The sequence below is a fragment of the Acomys russatus genome, chromosome 22, assembly GCF_903995435.1.
Source record: "Acomys russatus chromosome 22, mAcoRus1.1, whole genome shotgun sequence".
Classification (NCBI taxonomy): domain Eukaryota; kingdom Metazoa; phylum Chordata; class Mammalia; order Rodentia; family Muridae; genus Acomys; species Acomys russatus.
In genome coordinates this window covers 41,304,859-41,326,721 of record NC_067158.1, presented here as the reverse complement: position 1 = coordinate 41,326,721, position 21,863 = coordinate 41,304,859, and positions in this window count along the sequence as shown.

Below are 21,863 nucleotides of genomic sequence, written 5' to 3'. Positions count from 1 at the left end.
ATTATAAAAAAATCAATACATGTAGATTACTAATTCTTCTAGAATTAGTAGTGAAATACAAGGTACACATTTGGAACATTTTTATAGCATCTGAACTCAGAGTCTACATTCTGAGCCTGGACTGACCAGACAAAGACAGTCTGGTTTGTCATTTTCTCTCTTTTGTGTCCCTCATGTAAACTATGGCTCCTCCTCAAAATGCCTGCAACGCAACAGATGACAATATAGAGGAAAATCTTATTCTAGTGTTGCCCTTAGATATGTTGGGATTTTAAAAGGGATCAAAAGATATTTCCTTCCCATATAGCTAAAACATGCACAGAAGCTGAAAGTAGGCCATCCCAAGGCCCTATCCCTCTTTTTTTCTTTAATCCTTTGCCATTTGGTAACATGACATTTAAAAAATTACTATTTGAAATATCAGCATTCTAGGAAGTTAGGGTCCCCATCCCCCAGTCTCCTGGCACTGTATCAGAGAAAAAAACAGTCTCTGCTACTAAGTCTTGGAAAATACGTTTCCTATCTGCCTAGCCATTACAGGATTTTTCTATTAAGCTTAGCACGCCCTGATTTGTTTGGAGATAAATTCCACCCCAAGCATTTCTTTAATAATCCTTTTATACTTTCTTCTTATCTCTCCTCTTGCTGCTATTGTTTGATAGTGCCACTTAAACAGGTCTTTCCACAAGGTTACTCAAATTAAACATTAGCTAGCCCAGAAAGAAGCTACAGAAAACTACTGACAGGATCCTGCCAGATAAATGTCCACCCACCAAACTTTGGAGATTTCTTCATTTCTGTCTTGATTGTCTTAAGAGAAGGCAGTTTTAGACACCGTCTTGACTAGCTCTCTGTTGTTTTCTCAGATAGTAGGATTTCTGATGCCAAAGGATGCTGTTGCCCTGATAGTTGACTAGACTTTGTTTTGTTTTGATAATAGTAAATTTGTTTAAGGTTTTGTACCTGGGAGGGTAGACTGTCCTTAGTATCTTTCCCTTAAATTGACAATGGCACAAAGGAGCAATCTGTCCTTTGTCTGGATCCCTCCAGTTAAGGCAAGTCCTCATAGCCAAACCAAACCAAGCCAAACCAAAACTAAATACATATAACTATATATATATATATAACTATATAGATATAAGATAGTTTTTTTCTTTAATCAAATCTCAAAGGGAGAATTTAGTTTGTAAGAAATGGTCTTCTTATAGGAAATGTCAGTAAGCATATCGTTTTGAGAAATTATGACCAAAAAAAGTTTCATATGATACTTAGTCACTGAACAGGTGACTAAGTTTCTCTGCCTGTATAACTTTCTAGTTTCCCCTGAAAAGAGAGCAAGAAGTGCTTAGATTGGGCTTCAAAGACTGACAGTTTTCAACAATGGGAGTTTTAACATCCAAAAAATTTTAAGGATCCCACACCCTGTTTACACACACACACACACACACACACACACACACACACACACACACCACCACCAACAACAACAACAACAACAACAACACACGCTGATACCCAGATGATCCCTATAAAATTCAGCAGAAGTAAAACAAATATCCCTAGAATTTACAATGCTGTAGAATATAAAATGATATAATAATTATATTTATAGATCATAAAACATATGTTATGTCATAGTATGACTATGGCATCAAATAATTAAACTGGGGTAGACTTATCTAATAACATATTGCCACTGAAACTTTTGTTATTATTTGTGGACATTGATCCATATTTACTATAGGCTCTCCTTGAATATATAATAAGTGGCTTTTTTATAATTAGGAAAAACACAAAACTGACAGTGACAACTAATGTGTCAAGTAATTTGGAATGCAAGGGAAATAAAGAATTGTGTGTTTGTCTGGGTGGTGTTAGTATATGGTATGTGCAGGGTTGATGTGTGTGTTTGTGTGTGTGTGTGTGTGTGTGTGTGTGTGTGTGTGTGTGTGTGTAAATGAAGGAAAACACCAAAGAGAAGTCAGAAGGGAGAGAAGACTAACAGCTACAGGCATGCAAGTGCTGGAACCCACTGTGGTGGACTGCTTTGGTAAGAGCAGGTCTATTTATCTTAGAACCACTGCCTTTATCAGCATCCAACCAGACTATCTGCCACTGGGAGAAGGTGGTATTTTCTTATCAAGAAATATTATTTATTGTTTTTCTGTGGTTTTGTCCGTATGCCCTTCTCACTAGATATTCAAACTTTGTTAGACATATTCAATTCTCCAAAAGCCATGATGGTTAGAACCTTTTTGGGAGTGGCCCAGGGTAGCAGGGATTTCTTTCTAGGACTCATTTTCCAGTTCCTCCAGCTTTCTACTCTGCAAATGAAAGGAGAATCTTGATGTTCTCAGCTTTCAAGGTGAGTGTGAGTTTGTCCAGTACACTACTCTCCCAGAGTCTACTCCTAAGCTCATCCTGGTGTCTAAGAGAATGAGTAAAGAAGGGAGTGAGTGAGAGAGAGAGAGAGAGAGAGCGAGAGAGAGAGAGAGAGAGAGAGAGAGAGAGAGAGAGAGAGAGAGAGAGAGAGAGCGCAGGAGGGGCAAAAATAAATATTAAGATAGGAAACTAAAGGATATGTTACCTTTAAAAAGTATGATTTTTTAAAAGAAGAGCAAAAATTTAGATGTACACAGGAAATAATTTAAAATATACTGGCTGAGGATTTGCTAGATTAGAGAATAATAAAACACATCAAGGTTTGGTATTGAAAGTTCTATAACAAACATAGGTGCTCTCCTGTGAAAGCTAAGAATAAAAATGGCCAAAGTAGTATGCTAATACTTGGACAAAAATGAGCATGGTACTTAATATTAAGATTTTCTAATACCATACAAATGAAATAAGTGGGGCGGCAAAATTTTCAAAGTGGTGAAAGGGTAGAGATAACTAAAGCTATTTAACTCCTTAGTTTATCTCATACAACTCTTGTTGAGAATCTTTTTTTGCAGAACGTTCTCAGGTGACACAGAAACTATTCTTGGAGAACACACATGTCAACACTGTGTGTGTACGCGCGCGTGCGCACGCGTAGGTGAAGTATGCGTGAAATAGGAACATGGTATGTGGAGTGGGAATGCTGTTCGCTCAAACTTAATGTCTAAAGAGGCAAAGATTTTATATGTATGCACGTACAAGTGTGCATATTATATATGCATGTATGTGTGTAAATAATTAATATATATTGTGGAAAGATGTCAGGGGATATCTGAGGATTCTGAGAACATTCTCTGTCTCTGGCATGCATTGTTTAGGCACAGGCATATGTCCTGAGAAGCTCACTGTTGTATGACTTCATCACTGGACAAACATAATATAGTTACTCACAGATACATTGATAGGATGGGTTAGCCATTCCCCTCTTGATATAGTGAACAGACCTGGGAGACAAAAACATAGGCAGCTGTTGCCAGAGTACCATGGCACATTGCTTTACAAGAAAGTATTCTTTTGTAAGTAGAATAAAGCTATTCTTTAAAAGAGAAGTACATTGATGTTAAATACATTAACAGCATTGTCATTTATCAAGGATGAGGCCCTAGATACCATCGATTGAACTACTGTTTTTGTTTTTTTTCATTTTTGATGTTATAATATAATCCCACAAATCATTCCCCTCTTTCCTTATTCACTATATATATATATATATATATATATATATATATATATATATATATATATATATATATATATACATATTTTCCCAAATATGAAAGCACCTGTTCCACTCCCAGATCTGCTCATTTGCCTCCAGTTCTTTGTGTAGGTTTGAGGTCTTGAGGTGTTTTCTCCATCATGTTCTGCATGTCCGTTGGTGTTACCCTTGTTCAACTCACATTTGGACAGTCATATTGGTGAAGTTTTAGGTGTAACTTCTGATGTTACTAGGAGACACAATCCCAAAGCAACTTACCAGATTCTTTGGCTCTTAGGATCTCTCTGCCTTCTCCTCGCATGATGCTCCCTGGGCCTCAGATGTGGGCATGTTTTGTAGATATAGCTGTTGGGACTGGGTTTCACCACTTTGCATTTTCAATGGCTATGACTGGCAGCCTAAGCACACTAGCTTACACTATGAAGTGAGAATGGCTACACCAATGGTGGTAGGATCATTTTAGTTCCAATAAACTTTCCTTTTGAGACAGGGTAGCTGGCCTTGAAATCAAATGACTTTGAACTTCTGATTGTCCTATCTCTAACTCTTTTGGTGTTGGGATTATAGGGGTCTGTCACCATCCTTTACTTTATGGGGCGCTGGCCAGCATCCCACCAACTGAGTTAGTTGTGGCGCTCCTTACACTGTACTGGGATCCATTCTGTGTATATCGATTGTTGTTGTTGGAAGTGTCATTGTCTAGAGCATGTTTAAATTATAAACATGTGGAGGAAAATTCTGTTAGTAATAACTACAGATGATATTTGAATGGATATTTATAATTTATAAATAACTAAATAACTAAATGTGACAGAATATACACAGAAAGAAGAATCATCATGGAAGTAGGAATGGCTGGGGCATCGAATCACCAAGCAACTGCATTCCTGAAGAGAAAACTAATAAGCATTGAACTCTAAAAGTTGTGTCAAACACAGAAGGTCAAAGAAGCAAGGAGAAGCTCTACATAACCTTAATTGGAAGTAGAGAATGACATGGCTTCTAATCCCCATGAGGGCAGCTTCCTGAATGCTTTGTTCACTACTGGGTCTGACGGGGTCAACATTCCAGGTGCTCAATGGTTATTTAATGACTTGTAGGAAATATTGCCAAAATATGGTTTGTTAAAAGAATTAGTATGACAAAGGTTTCATTGGAAAGACTGATAATGGAATAAATAAAATGTAATATGCTAATTAATCCTATACTGAAAAATAAAATATATTAGAATACACATGAGGGAGATTTAATACAAATAAAATTTTTATAACACAAACTAATATTTTGAATATATTTGAAACATAGAAAGAGAGACAATCATATTAAAATGTAAAAAGCTACAATTAGAGTAAGAAGAATAAAAATCTGAATGGAGCAACAACTGTTAAAAGAATTGAAACACTGTCTCCTCCAAAGACAGACCATGTAGACACTAATGTATAGATGAGTTCTCCACACTGAGAGGGAATAGGTGCTTGTGCTTTGTGAAAGACATCAGAAAACCAACAGGAGAGCCAGAGAGAGAGAGAGAGAGAGAGAGAGAGAGAGAGAGAGAGAGAGAGAGAGAGAGAGAGACAGACAGACAGACAGAGAGACAGAGACAGAGAGACGGACAGAGAGAGACAGAGAGAACGGGGGGGGGGGGGAATTTGGTGAAGCCAGTATAAATTGAACTAGAATACAAAATATCCATTCTGTCTAACATCATACAAAAGACTAATAATATGACATTAAAAATAAATAATACCTTGCATAGATATGGTATTCAACATGATGCTATGAACTTACAGGCAATGATATGGCACTACAGTGTGAAGTGTATCAGTGTCTGTGACCTGAACAGCAATTTTTTTTTTATTCAGCAAAAACGACTCTTCTGAATTAGTCGTTGCCAACTTTCTATGCCTAGATACTATGACCATCATCTTTGAGGCTCTCATATTTTGCAATACTTTTTGAATGACCATACTGCACTGTCCATTGTTAGTAGCTCCTGGGACAATTGTGTTATTGATGTGAGCTGTCTTCACTGTTTCATGACCCATTTTTCACTCCATTAAGAAAGCTGTTCAAATTTGCTTTGTGCCTCCTACAATTTCCAAATTACAAGATAAATATAAACATTAAGTAATAATAAATTAACAGGGGCAAAGTGATTTTTATGTACCACTATTATCATTCCTTGAGCTGGGCATTGACGTTTTTCCTTGTACACACTTATTCCATAATATAAGTCTCTCATTCACTTGGGTATGAGGCCTTGTTAGGAGGTAGACAGGGTACCAGGTGATGGGTGTGAGGGATTACTCAATGCCTGCTTCCTACTCTTAAAAGGTAGACAGCCTATCATGGTAGACAGACAATAAAGAAATTAAACCTAGAAGAGCTGTGTCACTTAAGAATTTGGGGGAGAGAAGTACAATCAATAGAAACCAACCCTAGCTAATTTAATTAAAACAGAACCTTATTTAAGGGCTACGGAGTTGCTCACAGGACAGAGGAACTACAGCTTTTAAGTGGACAGGAGCCAGAGGATCTCCATGATAAAAGGCAGAAACCAATTGGTGTTATTGTCAGGCTGCCAGTACTGGTATTAATCAGGACTAACCATTCCCATCCTAGTGTCTCTCCACTAAAGATCTCAATTTCCAAGAGAGTAAGGTCAATTGACCTAGCTTTATCTCTAACTACCACTTGGCAGGAAGGAGGCTGGATACTCTGGTTGGCAAGGCACCTGAGAGTGCACATCATGGGTGAAGAAAATCAGAAAAAAAAAAAAAAAAAAAAAAAGGGCATGGATTTGGAGCAGACAAAGCCAGGAAAATTGCCACAAAAAAAAAAAAAAAAAAAAAAATAGCTTGATGTCAGGAAAATGAAGAGTTATGTATCATTGGAATGCCCCAGAGGGGTTGAGGAAGTCTTCGGGTTATACTTAATGATGATTTAGATAAAGCATGAAAGCAAGTAATTTTTGTGAAGAAGAGAGTAGAGGTTGAGATCCATTTTGTGTGGGGCAGCGGCAGTGGCGGTGAGTGTGGGGTGCAGCTGGAGAATAAATTCAGTGGTCAAGAGCACTTGTTGCTGCTCTAGAGAAGCTGCACTCAGTTCTGAGCACCTCTGTTGTACAACTCAAAATCACCCTTAATTTCAGCTCCAAGGCATTGGTGTTCTCTTCTGACCTCTGCAGGTACCCACATGCACAGGGACATGCACATGCACACACATATATGCACACACAAATAAAAACCAATGGCAGCTCTTTGGAAAAATAAAAGGACACTCTGTCTGTAATTGTAATTATGAGCTCAAACATAAATATTTAAGGATCACAACCAATAGAAGGAATTGGAAATTATTTATCACAAAAAATGAAAGGAAGACTTCTGAATAGGGGATTTGAATATGGCTAAGGAAGGAGGTAATAGTGTGGTGACTGGCCTCATCAGTGTTGTCCTGTAATAGAGGTAGGACTTTAGTTCAAGAACACAAGGCATCAACTGAATTTTCCAAATGTTAGATTGTATGATTAGATGGGCAACTAGGGCAATTTGGCTACTGAATGGTTTGAGAGTTAGAGAAGACAGTGAAGAATCTGCTTCACCTTTTCAACCAAAATTTGAAGAAAAAATGTAAGTGTGAGATTTGCAGTAAGAGTGAAAGAGGCAATGATCAGCAAGGGCTGGTAACGAAATAAAGGATAACTGTGGATGGGCTTAAAGAGGAGTGTCAATGAGTGGAGATGGGGTCTGGAGTGGCATCTCAATTTCTGGTCTTGGAGAATTCTTGAATTTCCTAGAAAGACATTTTGCTGGTGCAGTTTTTACAGCAGTGCCTCAAGACCTTTAGTTGGTAACTGTCTTCTGGTTCTGATGACAATGCAGGGACTGTTCATCCCTCAGGTTTATGCCTCTTCTAATGTGTTTGCTTTGAAGACTTTGGAAGCAAGAGATCAAGACTTAACAGCTTTGCTTCAAGATTTTACTGCCTCTGTGCTACCTGGTCAGTGTAAAAAAAAAAAATGCTTTAGGGGCCGAGGAGACAGCTCACTTGGTAAAATGCTTGTGGTACAAACAGGAGACCTGAGTTCAATACTTAGCACCTGTGTGAAAATGTGAGCCTGGTGGCACACATTTGAGGTCACATAGCTGAGGAAGTGAAGACAGGCAGATGTCTGGTGCTTACTTAAAAAGCCAGTCCAGTTCTAAGAAAAAGCCCAGGTCCCAGGGAGAACACATATCTCAGAAAACAATGGCTCCTGCAGAAATAGTAGAGATCTCTGGACTATATGCACAAGCACACACATGCATATTTACACATTTGCACATACACAAAAATAAATTACTTTTGAAAAACACATGCTTTGGTTTGGTCATTTGTGGAGCCATTAAAGGCAAGCTATACCACTCTCTAGGTGATACCAGACTTATTATTATTGTAGGTGGAATGGTTTGTCTTGGCTGGCCAGCTAGTAGGGTATGTCTCTGGGTGCCCGCCCACAGACTGAAATTCAAGCTGACCACTGACATTGAAGTGCTCTCTTCCATTACAAGATCACCAACCCATGAGGACATTTTTAACTTTCTAATCAAATCAACTAGGTGAATTTTCACAGACTAGATTTACCAGATAAAAAGGGGACACTATGAGACCATCTGATATAACCCAGTGGTATGAAGACAAGTCTTCACATGAATCTATGGTGACCCTCTATACGAGTATAGCCATAACTGTGTGATCCCATGCATGCATGCATGTGTCTGTATGCGTGTGTGTCTGTGTGTGTGTGTGTGTGTCGCGTGTGTGTTAGTTCACCAGGAAGGCTTTCTAAGGACAGTTGTCTCCCTGTCCTAGTAACTTTCCTCTTGTTCTAGACTAATTGAAAATAAAGGGATCTGCCTCCTGTCTCACACTTCTTCATACACAGGAAGAGTAGTGTTAATTCCTTATTCAGGCTTCTTTTCTCCAGGCTAAATAAACTCTATTCCTTAACCTTTCCTCAGAGGGAATATTAGTTAAACCTTTAATCATTTTACTGGCTTTCTTCTGGACTGCCTCCAGATTTTCTGCAGCACTTTTTTTTCTGGAAGAGCTGAAAAGGAACCCAGTAGAGGAAAAATCTCATGAATTCAGACATTGTCATTTCTCAATTTGTGACAAGTGACAAGTCGGATGGGGATTTTGTTATCCAACCCTTTCTTCATGAGTTTTTGTAAGTTCAAGATGAATCATATTTTATTTTATTTTTTGCTGTAGGGTAGGGTACATAGACTAACCTTTCTCCAAGTGTTCCATCAGTGAATTTCCCACAGAATCACTTGCAGGCCAAGGACAAGTACAGTTACCTGGCATGACAATCACCTCCCTACAGACCTACACTAAGAAGTAGTGTAAAATGAGACAGAGTTGATGGTATTATGGCCCATATTCTCTCTCACAAGGGAATATTCTCATTGGCTACAGGGGTAGATTTATTAAGACATTATTCCACAATTCTGGTCTACAGGTCACTATGGTTTCTTTATATATTCTAAAAGTACACAGTTAAAACAAATACAATCCAGGTTCTTAGGCAAGTTGTTGGGATTTTACCAGCTCAGGGAACATATTATTTCATGAATATGTGATAGATTGTTTCTCTAATTTCTGTATGCAAAGATTAACTTGATATACATTTAACTTCAACATCTAGTCACTTTGTAAGTCCAAATTATTCACTGATTTTTCCATTGTTGAAACATCTTGTCTGTGTCTATCTTGTGCCTAGCATAACATGCTCCCACCCTGAAGGCTTCTTGGTCTGGGAAAATATAACACAAGTGTCAGCGGTGTTCAATGAGAATATGGTAAAACACAGAGTGGGAGCCATGCCGGGGATGGAGGGGTCAGGAAAAATGTCATGGCACTTACAGAAAGACTTTTGCAGATGCATGAGGTAGAGGAATGAGCAGAGGGTATTTTACAGAAGGCAAAACAGTTCACAAATGATAAGCTAGATTTAATTTATGCCTTTTATGGGACATAAATATTTTTACCATAAGAATTCAAAGCAGGAAGGCTATTCCCTTATGTATACACTTTAATATTTGCATGTGTATGTTTCTGTGTGAGTATATGTCATATGTGTGCAGGTCCCCATTAAGGCTAAAAGGTGTCATCAGATTGCCAGGAGCTGTAGTTGCAGGTGCTTTTGAGCCAACTCTGAGTGCCGTGAACTGAACTCAGCTTATCTGGTAGAACAGCAAGGGCTCTTAAAAACTGAGCCATCCCTCTGGCCCACCCGACTGGTTTTAAACAGAGAAAATGAAAACAGCATTTACTTCTTACTTGAGTCCAGAACTAACTCAAACATTGGATATGGTTGATCAAAACAGCCTTGTTATTGGGGGTGATTATGAGGCAGAAGATGCAGATGCTGTGCAAATTAACAAGTTTACTGAGACTCTACAATGTAGCACCTCGTGTTAGGCAGGGCTGGAGAACCCCAGACATTACAAGGCTGAAGAAGGCATTTTTTCTTTAGGCATATGGAAGAGCACTCAGATTTCTCTACAGACACGGAAATCCCAGGAGAACCCAGAAGCAAATAATAGCTACAGGGCTTGGATCTCTGCCCAAGATTTCCCCTATGGGATACCCAGAGGCCCCAGGAGGCCAAAAATGCTTCCCTTGTGAAAAACTCTACACAAAATTCATAGCGAATAAGGAGCAAGGTTGCAGCTAGATTCATAAGCCTCCCCTGCCCAGAATCAGTTTCATTTTCTGAGTTTTGGCATGAGGAAGTATGAAACGAACAAAGCCCCACATCTAATCAAGTACATTGTCACTCTCCGCTCATTTGAGAATCAGAAAAGAATGCCTCAAGAGTACCAGACCAAGAGCCAAACCGGTGAGATTTAGATTCCAAGTCCGTATTCAACCGATGGAATGACCTTGACTGAATAAGACGTGAATGCTAGTTGTTTGTACTTAAATTCCAAGATTTAAGTGAATCAACATACGTAGGATGCTTGTATCAGGACTGGCACACAGAGTGTGTTAGACATGTGCTTGCTTTTAGAATCTGGGTTTCTGCTCAAATCTTAAGGGATGATGAATGAATTCCAGAGCCTTTGTTCCTCTTGTGCACATTCAAAACATAGAAGCCTCATCAGCCATGTCCCATGCAATAGTACACTTGTACATCACTAACGTGATGATCCTGATCAAAAGTAGATCCTAATTCACTAAATCTGTGGTGTTTCTCCTAGACCCTTTATGGTCCTTTAGTATCACAAAGGCTCAATATTTTTACATCCCCCTATGACATCATCATCTCCAATTTTGTTGATCTGCTTCTATAGCTATTCCCAAACCTTATATGGCCCATAGGCTGAAGGATCACACGCTTACTAGTTCTAATGTTTTCCAAGTATTGCTAATGTTGCTGATAAGATCATTATATTTATTCATTATGTTATTGTTGTGAATGTCTATGGCCATGTATGTACCATGACACATGTATGGTGCTCAGAGGACACTTTGAATGGAGTCAGTCCTCTCATTCTGACATCGGGGTCCCTGGGATGAAATTCAAGTCATCAGGCTTGATGGCAAGCATCTTTTCCCATGGAGCTATTATGCCATTTCTGATCTGTAAATAATTTTTTGCATATAATAGGTATAAGAGCTTGAAGCATGGACCTATAAATCCACTTGAGTGGTCTAAAGAGCAGGTATAAGTAATGCTTTCAGGTGCAGACACCCAGACTTCACTACAGGGGCATATTTCTTCATGCCTTTAAGTGTTCTCTCAGTTACAACCTATGTAATGCATTTGGACCCTACGGCTTATGACTTGTATCTTGTAGCTCTCTCATCGGTTACTTTCTTAATTCTCACACCCAACTCCTTAATTAAGATGGAGACAGAATACATCCTTTGATCAATTCACAGCCCTGACAAAACCTAGTGCTTAGGGACAAGTCAAATCAATAAAAGCTTGCTTTAAGCCTCACTCCAGAAACTTCCACATGTTCTGCAATCACTCAGCCGACTTCTTCAGCCACTTACTGCAGGACCCTACCCCGTAGGTTCTGATTCAATGTGTCTGGCTGGTGACTAAGATAGTACTACATTCTAACAAGAATCTGTGTGAAGTGATGGCTGCTGCTTGAAATCCAGAATATGAGAAGCATCAGCTCACAATAACGTCTGAGTACCCTTGAGCAGGAAGCACTTGGATAGGGTGTCTGATCAAATTTAATACCATTAGATTCATAGCTAGCACAAATGCAATGCTTTTTGCAACCAATGGACTGACGGAGTGTAGAGATGGGCAAGTTACATTTCTCCAAATCAAGGGCAGCTGAAGCCAGCTGATGGCACACAAAGCTCTTAGTCATTGTCTATAGGGAGGGCTGTAGGAGTGTAAAGGAAATTATTATCCATAAACTCCACACCTGGTCTGTTTGTCAAACCAAATGAAACCCTAGAAACTGGTCCATTGGTTCAGTGGGAAATACCTACTCATGGTAACATTGTCCTATGTCAAACATGAGTGTCCTTTCTATATCTTTAGAATCTTACTTAATCTCTGGAGATGCCAGTCAACATTTTCCTCCCAGGGCACAGGATTTATAGCATCTCCATGACACAGCACTGTTTACAATTTCATACCGCCCTTTATATGTCTCTATATCTTGAACTACTCTACAAAACAATGATCATACTCTTCTGAGTCTTTGGCATCTATCACAGCGTGCTTATACATATTGATTAAATACTAAAGGTGCATCTTGAAATTTAGTGAAAATGGCTCTGAGTCCAAAGAGCCTTTGTTTATTTTACAAAGCAAGTGTTGAATTGACAAGGGGAGGGAATTGCCACTGTGTCTTTGGTAATGCAGCATATTTCCTTTATTTGAAAACATCACATCTCACCAGCACAATCATTTTATAATATGAATTTATCAAATTCAGGTCTGATAAAAAAATAAACATTTTTAACAAATTCTAAGTTAAAGGTCACAAGTGTTCATTCAAAGAACAGTGGTTTTAACATCTGGGTATATTAGATGATGGAACTTGGTGTAGTAGTGGAAATGAATGCTATGAAATTACAGTTACTCCTAATGTTCTTAATGGATTCTAGGACTACAAACTCACCTACTCAATAAAACATGTTTATAATTTCATGTCAATGTCTGAGATGTTCTGACATCATTTATGCCCCTGTAGAATAATGTCAGCTTAGAACTATGACTCAGATTTGCAGCTTCATTTCAATGGGAACTCTCTGAGTTTGGTTTTCACTCTCATACTGTAAACAGTCTCTTCATGGTGTGGTTAGCACACTTTCCCTTCATTTGGGCTCCATGGTCGTGATTTTATTGTGAAAATTGTCTAGAGCTGTCTAGTGTGCCTAAGGAAGACAAAGCTCTCTAAGAGAGTATGTGGGTTAGATATGAGTTTTAAAGATGTGAGTTAGTGCACCGTTGGATAAGACTTTCAATGCTAATAGGTCAACAATATATATTAAATAGGGCCTTTTAAATCAGAAATGCACATAAAACAAGGCTATGTATGGATTGGCCAGTGGAAGTTTTGTAAACGGAGGCTCATAGGAACCTAACCTGTATTTCCCTTTGGAGTAACAGTTCAGTATTTGTGAATTCAGTGTTCAAGGTGACTTTAAGTAATGTAACCACTGAGATTAATGAAGATCAAGTACATAGACTCCTGGAAAGTACATCCTAGGAGTATTATAATTATACGAGGAAAAAGGACATCATTCCTGAAGACTATATGCTGTCGTTCTTACAAAGCTAATAAACAATGGAAAACAAGTGGTGCCCTGCTGAAAACTGGCTTTAAAGTACCAAAATAAAGCAACAGAATGCAAGGCAGAGGCAACTGGTCACCTTGCAGGGGTTTAAGGAACAAGCATAAATGAAAGCAAGTTGTAATGCCTTTGGGGATGAGCTCATGGGCATTTGTCATTTTCAGAATATCTGACTAGAATACATTAAATAAATAAAATTAAATTAAAGAAATGCATAAAAGAAAGATGATGTCTCACTCCTCAAGGGCTCTGATTAGATTATGTGGCATGCACACACATGTATCTCTCCTCCTACAAACACACACACACACACACACACACAGTAAATAAATAAATGTATTGTTTCTATTCATGGCCACTGATACCCATCTCTATAGTTCATGCCAACGTATATAAAAGGCAAATTAATGACTCAATATGTTGTGTCAAACATCAGCGTCTTCTATTTCTTCATCTAAACTTCTTTTCTTTGTCTTTTGTTCTCTTTTTCTCTCTTCCTTCTTCTCAGACTCTTACAGTCTGATCCAAACCGGCCTGTGACTCCATACAATATGGTCTCTTGTCAACATGCTCTCAAACTCAGGCTTGTTCTCCTGAGTTCTGGGAGTGTAAGCATACCTCATCATACATAGCTTCCAGAGCTTTCTTTCATAGTTCCTGAGAGAGGTCCTTAATGAAGAATGAGTGTGAGGGCAGCTACCTGGTGCGGGAAGGAATAGTGACTTTTCATTCATCAGCAGGCCCTGCGTGATTCTCGTCCTCTTTGACCCTGAGACAACTATAGATATGTTCAGAGAGAAACGTGCTCCCAAGGAACAAAATAACACCGATACACCTTGATGAAGTCAGACAGATAGCTGACCAAAGCATTCCAAACCAAGTAATCCTTCAGACAGACAGGAGGCTCTGAGGAGACTAGATGGAGTCAGATTGTTTTTTGTTTGTTTGTTTGTTTGTTTTTGGACAGGATTTCTCTGTATAGCCTTGTCTGCCCTGGACTTGCTTTGAGACCGGGCTGCCCTCCAACTCACAGAGATCTGCCTGCCTCTGCCTCCCCTGGAGTGAGATTTGAGGTTATATATCAGGACTGAAGCCAGCTTGACAGACAAGAATTCTCTGTGAGTGGGACATACAGACTTACTTTCAAATTGAGGACACTATAAAAGATGCAGAAACTTGACAAAAGAGGTTCTTACCCAATATATATATATTGGGTGTATATATATATATTATATGTGTATATATGTATATATATATATATATATATATATATATATATATATTAACAAAAAATTAATAAAAACAGGTAATGATTTTGAAAGAGACCACGGAGAGATATATTGCAGAGTATGAGATAAAGGGCAAAAATATTTCATTATAATCTGAAAAAATAATTAAAAAAAGAAAAAACATTACAATGGGCTAGAAAATCTGTATGAAAGGACTGGGTAAAAAAAAATTCTAAATTTCTTTTTCTATGCTATTGTTATACTAAGACTTCAAATGTTCTAAATTTTAACATTGATCAACGGAGTTCTGGTAAACTATTAATCTAGCTTTGTAAAACACTGCAACTATTATCATAATCATAAGCTTAGCATTCTAAGTTTACTTTTTTTAAAGTATAGATTTTTCTTAGATCCCCCCAACTTAAGCTTACATATCCTCAAATTTTTACAACTTGTATAAATTTTAAACTTTTTTTTCTTATCAATTATTTACTATGAGACACAGGTGGTTGATAACTGAGAGCAGTCATTGTAAAACAAGTTCCTTTGACTAAAGGAATAGTAAAAAAATTTTTAAAAATTCTAAATTTCATCATAAGAAATGAAGTTACAAAAGGAAAAAAATTGGCCTGCAAAATACATTAAGATGCTACTAAGTGGTTTTAATAATAAAACCACTGGTGAGGAATTCATCTGACAGGATTTGGAAAAGGGGTATGTCGCAAAGGTTATAAAGCACACCCTGTCACAGAGTGACCAAGAATATCGTATCCCTGCAACCCATTTCTTCCCAGTGGTAGATAATTTAGGGTGACTTGTTTAAAGCATCTTGTTGTGGCATGCAAATGACACGGTCCTTCCTCTGCCTGCACCATAGCCAAATCAGGCTGGTGGCACTGAAACAAATGTCTGATCTTATGGTGGCGTTTAATCACGCACTGGGCTTGATTTACGAATGTCATTGTCCTTCCATCTTCTGTTAAGAAATTATTAGCAGGAAATAACTCGCCTGAATGCCACAACATGCTGGATCAATTTAGGACACAATATAGATCACTGGGATTTCTCCTGTCAAATGGAACCATTAGACTTGCATATTTTAAAAGTATATATTTCTGTGTCGCAGGGTGATGCATTGGGCACCATTATGCAAAAGGCCACCAAAGAGGCAGGGGAATCAGATAGGAATGGAGAGCTTGGAAGAGATGATAAATATGTCATTGAATATACAACATATATTAGATCATAAGCATCTTGTTTCATTGAGGGGAGTCCATGCCTCTCTTTTTCACTGTGTGGTGGCCTGCCAGTCACTTGCCATTCATAAACTAGGTGATACAGTCCCTCTTTTGTTCTTCACACAAATGTGCTAGGACTAAAACAGGCTTGAGCTCTATCAGCCAGTCCCGCGGCTGTCCTTAATTCCTGATGCACACTGTTTGCACATCAATCTCTGACGGTCTCAGCCCCTTCATCATTCCAGGACACATTTCCATCAGTGCTTGCTTCTCTGTGTCCCGTTGAGCCTGTTTTGCTGTGTCATGCTGTCTGTCATTTGCTATCCGATGCCTGGATGGAACAGCTCAGTGCTTATTCTCCCAGTGACTGCAGTTTTACATTTGGCGCTCTCTCACTTTGCCTGCAGGTAGGTGACCCAGGAGTGGTGGGTGGCACTCCTTGCTGCAACAGAGTGACCATGTGACTCTATCCACTGGCAGTTCTTCAGGAAGCTGAGTCACAGCAGATAACCATAGGGATTAGAAAAGCCAGTCAGAGAGAGCAGATGAAATGGGGCCCTAGCCAGTTGGTCACCAATGAGTCTGGCTCCAGGTTATCACCCAGTGAAAGCAGCCTCTCTCTTGACTACCGTTCTATCCTTGTGCAACCTTGGACCAGACTCTTAACACCTTGGGCAGCTGTTTTCTTTTCTCCCTCCCACACAGACGTGTAGTAGAAACCTGTAATAATGATGGTAACAACTACGAGCGTCTAACGATTTAATGAATGGGTTGGGACACCCTTGATAATTAGAAAAAAAAAAAAAAAAGCACTGAGGTTGAATGTAGTAAAGTAATTTTCACAAAAGCAAGTTAAGAAAAAAAAAAAAAAAAAAAAAAAAAAAAACCCGTCACCAGTTGATTTCACAGTTGATTTCAATGAGTACTTCCTGTTCGCTGTTTTTCAGGGCTACCAGTTTGGGCATGCTCCAGGATGATTGCATAAAGTTATCTGCAATTTTAAACACTTTTTTCCTATTTCAGACATTGTTCTGCTATTGTTGTGTTCTATGTTTTATTGTTTTCACAGTTCTAATTTACTTCCAGCTGGGTTATTCTCTTCTTTGCTATTTGCAGCCATAAAAAGATGCTCACTCCGTTTGCCTCCAAGTAATACCCTATTGTGACCCTATCATGGCCTGTTTCTTCTGTGCACATAAATCTTTGGTTATTGTCATTTAGGTTACTCTGTCTTATATACTTAGTCAAAATCTAGAATGCTTGCTTTGGGGCAGTAAACTAAAGCTTGTCAAAAGAAGACCCATGGAATGGGATTTTCAGTGTTCCTCATAGTGACTGCACTGGCTGGTATGAGGATCATCTCTAAATGTCACAGATGGAGTTTGGGATCAAAGCGCGGGTTGTAGCAACACTAGACAGTGCCCAGGCTTTCAGAGAACTTCCAACCGAGAAGGAAAAGAGACAATCAACAAGGAAACACACACTGGGATCAGAGGATTTCAAGAACCACTGACAGTCATGCGCAGCCCCGTGGTGAATAAGAGGAGGGTGTACTGCCCGGAGCCGACCACGGGGCAAAGCATTCCAGGAACACTTATAGCGGTTTGTCTACGCAATTATATTTTATAGGAAAGAGGACTATGAAACACAATGGGAAGGCTAATTTGTGAAGAACATTCTATGAGGTCTGTAAACACCAAAGCAAGGCAGTATTATGGGTCAAATCATGTTCACAGCAAAGTTGTGAACTGTATGCTAAAGTACTAACTGTAAGAACCTTGTAACCTTGCCTTGATAAAAAAGGAAGAAATTATACACACACACACACACACACACACACACACACACACACACACACCCCTCCACACACATCACATAAAGTTATGTGAATAAAAAGGCAGAGTTCAGGGATGGCATATCTACCAGCCACGGGACATCAAGCAGAGCCATTAACCTTTAGGAGATAAGATCAGGCACATGGACCAGTTATTCAGTCACAGATCCAGAAGAAACCAATTTGCAGGCACCTCCATCCTAGTTGTTCCAAATAGGGAGGCATGACTTTTACTGCTTTGGCCCTTCTAGTTTGTCATACTTAGTGATGGTGCCCTGTGAGACTATGTGGGCACCTATAGTGTCATCAAGCCCTCCACATTGTGATAGATGCTGTTCCTGTACCACAGTGCTTGGCTTGACCTCAGAACTTGTCCTAAAACAAAGCCCAGAACAAGGACTAGGTGTGGTGACTTACACCTGAGGTTGAGTTAAAACTTTCAAAACCAGGGTTATTGGATAGAAAGTCTCATCCCTAATCAAGAAGATATTTGAAATTGATAGATGCTGGGGATTGGAAAATTTGTTTTCTCCAGTGGAATGACACTGGATATAAAAACTTTAGTACAGGGCTGGACCCATTCTCAGGAGTAGTTGACCATCACAAAGCAGACCCCATTATGTCTTGTGTATGCCGCTGTGCTTTGTGTTTGTTTAGAGAGAGAAAGAATGTGAGGTTTGGTGGATAGGGATTGAGAATCTACAAAGAGTTGGAGGAGGGAAAATATGATCAAAATATAGTATATGAATATGTTAATTAAAAGTAAAACACCTGTAAAAATCAATGTAATTTTAAAGCAAACAGGTACTTACACATTATCTAGTAAACAGCAGATGTGTCCTGAGCAGTCGAAACAAAACAAAACTTCAAATGTACTAGCTTAAGGAGTTTACTAACTATGTTGCCCAGGCTAGCCTCAAATTCAGCATCTTTCTGCTTCTGATTCCCAAGTTCTGAGCTCACAGGTATGAATCACTGGGCCTAACTTAATGGATTTGTTCTTGTTCTTGTTGCTTTGTTATTGTTTTAAGACAAAGTCTCACTATGAAATTCAGGCTGTCCTCACACTCAGGATCCTCCTGACTCAGTCTCCCGGGTACCAAGATTACAAGTGACACTTTTGAAAGGTAAATATCATTTGTCATATCAAATATACCTCAGTTTCCTATATCTAAAGTATTTCTAGTTATTAGATCTAGAACATGCATTTTTAAGGGGGAATGCTACAAAAGTAATCTTGTATCATTTTCAGAGCTTTCTATGGAGAGGTATTTATGTTAACTGACATGCCCCATTTTGGGTAACTTACATTAATTTCTCGATTAGACCAAGTATTTCCTCTATACTGTTAATAACTAATTCAGGGAAAGAAATAACCAAAGACCTCATAAATATTCTTTTCCTCTAGAAATTTTCTGCTTGGCTCAGTTATTATTTTGGAGCCCAATGGTCTTTGTTAACTGCTTCGGGTTTGTGCTTTTCTATCTGGCATTCTACTGTGTTATCTCTCCAGAATTTATCCTTTCATAAGGGAAACAAATTCCAGTATTGTTCTATACAGAGTGTTATAATTAATTAGTTGAATTATATGTTTTTTTCAAACTGGCCTCAACTGGTCTACTTCAAACAGCTTCTTCCCAGCTCCTTTGTAGGCTTTGCACATCCTCAGCTGTGTTTGAGCACTTTTGATTTTTCAAGGATAACAAATGATTCTAGTTTATCCTGATTCTCTCTGCCTAACTGTGGGGCTTGATTCTAGTTCTTTCTCAGCACAGCTGTATCTTCTTTCAAGGGGTAACACAAGGTAGAAACCAAGATCAAGGAAATAACTTAGTTCAACTACTTCATCATTCCATTTCTCAAGTTTCCTGTATTCACCATGTGTTGGTGCAATGTAATATGACAACCTCTGTCAAAGAGTCTTGAGATTCCATATATATTTTCTTCTCTATCACTATATAGGTTTTATTTTCTGAAAAATGTGGGCATTTCTGAGACAAGTGGCTTTGCCTTCTTTCTTCTTCGCCTCAGTTGTTATTGTTAATATTGATGTCAGTAATAGTATTGCCAGATGTCTTTGTCAATATATTTGTCAGTCATATCTATTCTGTATCTTTCTTTATCATAAAGTAGACCTTGACTTTGATTGAATGACTAGTAGAAGAAATTTTTTCTTCTTTCACAGTGTAGACTTCTTTGCCTGTATATCAGAGGTCAGAGGTCTTTTCTTTTTATTTCTTTTTTTTCAAAACAGGGTCTCTCTGTGTAGCCTTGGCTGGCTGTCCTGGACTCGCTTTGTAGACCAGGCTAGCCTCAAACTCACAGTGATTTGCCTGCCTCTGCCTTCCAAGTGCTGGGATTAAAGGCATGCACCACCATGCCCAGACTTATCAAAGGTCTTTTATATTAGAAAAATATTCAATAGAATAAACTTTGGAGAAAATGGGCTAACTTTATTGTGTTTGACAATCAAAATCATTCAAAGAATAGAATAATGTCTATTTTCTGCCTCCAGTTTTATAGTCTTTGACAGATGGCAGAGATCTTTCCCTTTTCATGTCATAAATTATCATAAAGTCAGCATTTTTATAGAAAAGATGATAGGGGGGAAACAGGGAACTAGCATTAAAATGAACTGTTAGTACAGTGTTTGAAATGAGAATAAATGCTTACCATCTCTTCTAATAAAGTAAATAGGAGAAAATTGTGACTCAGTACATAATAAAGGCCACAGGGCAGCAGCTCTGAGCATTTATACTAAATGGCTGAGAACTGAATGTTTTTTCTTTGACATCACTAAGAGAGCAAGGATGCTTACTATCACTACTTCTAAACAACATAGTACTAGAAATCCTAACCCAAACAATTAGACAAGAAATTAAAATATAAAGATAAATGGTTAAACTTTCATTGATGTCAGATGACGTCATGTTTCCTGGAGAAAACTCTTAATTTTTTTGAAAGCTTATTAATACCCACAGTCAACAACTATACAAGAAATAGAATCAAAACAGAAAAATCCTAGGTAGTAGTACACAATACAGAAAAAACCCCAACTTTCTTAAAAAGGAACCAAGGAGGTCAAAGCAGGCTTAAATATAACTTAATAATCATAAGATTAGCATATTATAAAATAACAAAGACACAAACATGGAAATAAGATAGCTAGTACCCATACAGATAATTAATAGTATTAAAGTATCTATGATACTTAAAGTATGCCACAGATTCAATGGTATATATATATATATATATATATATATATATATATATATATATATATATATATATATATACCAAAACTCATGACATTAAAAACAACCCTAATAGCTAAAATGAGTCTGAGCAAAAAGAACAATGTTGTGTGTATCACATGGTGTGATTTCAAATATCTTACAAAGTTCTCATAATCAAAACTGGCATAGAGATCTCTCTCTCTCTCTCTCTCTCTCTCTCTCTCTCTCTCTCTCTCTCTCTCTCTGTCTCTCTCTCTCCTTTTTCTCTGACACACACACACACACACACACACACACACACACACACACAGATCAATAGAATAGAATAGATGCACAAATCCATGCATATATATTCAGTTGGTCCACAACGTGTTAAAAACAGGATACCCACAAGTGCTTCCACTTATCTCACTATACAAAAATTAAGTTCAGAATAGACTGAAGTAACTGAAGTGAGAACTCAAAATACAAACGACTGAAGCTAACAGTAGGAGGAAGTTTTTGATATGAGTTTTGATGTGCATTACTTTTTGGCTATGAATCCAAAATCACAGAGATAAGAGCAAAACAATAACAAGTAGATTACATCAAACAGAAGTCATTACGCAGAGCAAAGGAAACAACAGAGGGAGGAAACAATGCAGAGAATAAGAAATATTAGAGATGTCCCACATTTTAGCTGGGTGATTATCTAATGCATGCACGGAGCTCAGAGAACTTAAGGGCAAGAAAACAACATAATAGTTGACATCATGAAACTTGCAGGCAAATGGATCTAATGAGAAAGTAAATCACCCTGAGTGAGGCAACACAGCCTCAGAAAGTCAAATATGATATGTATTCACTTAT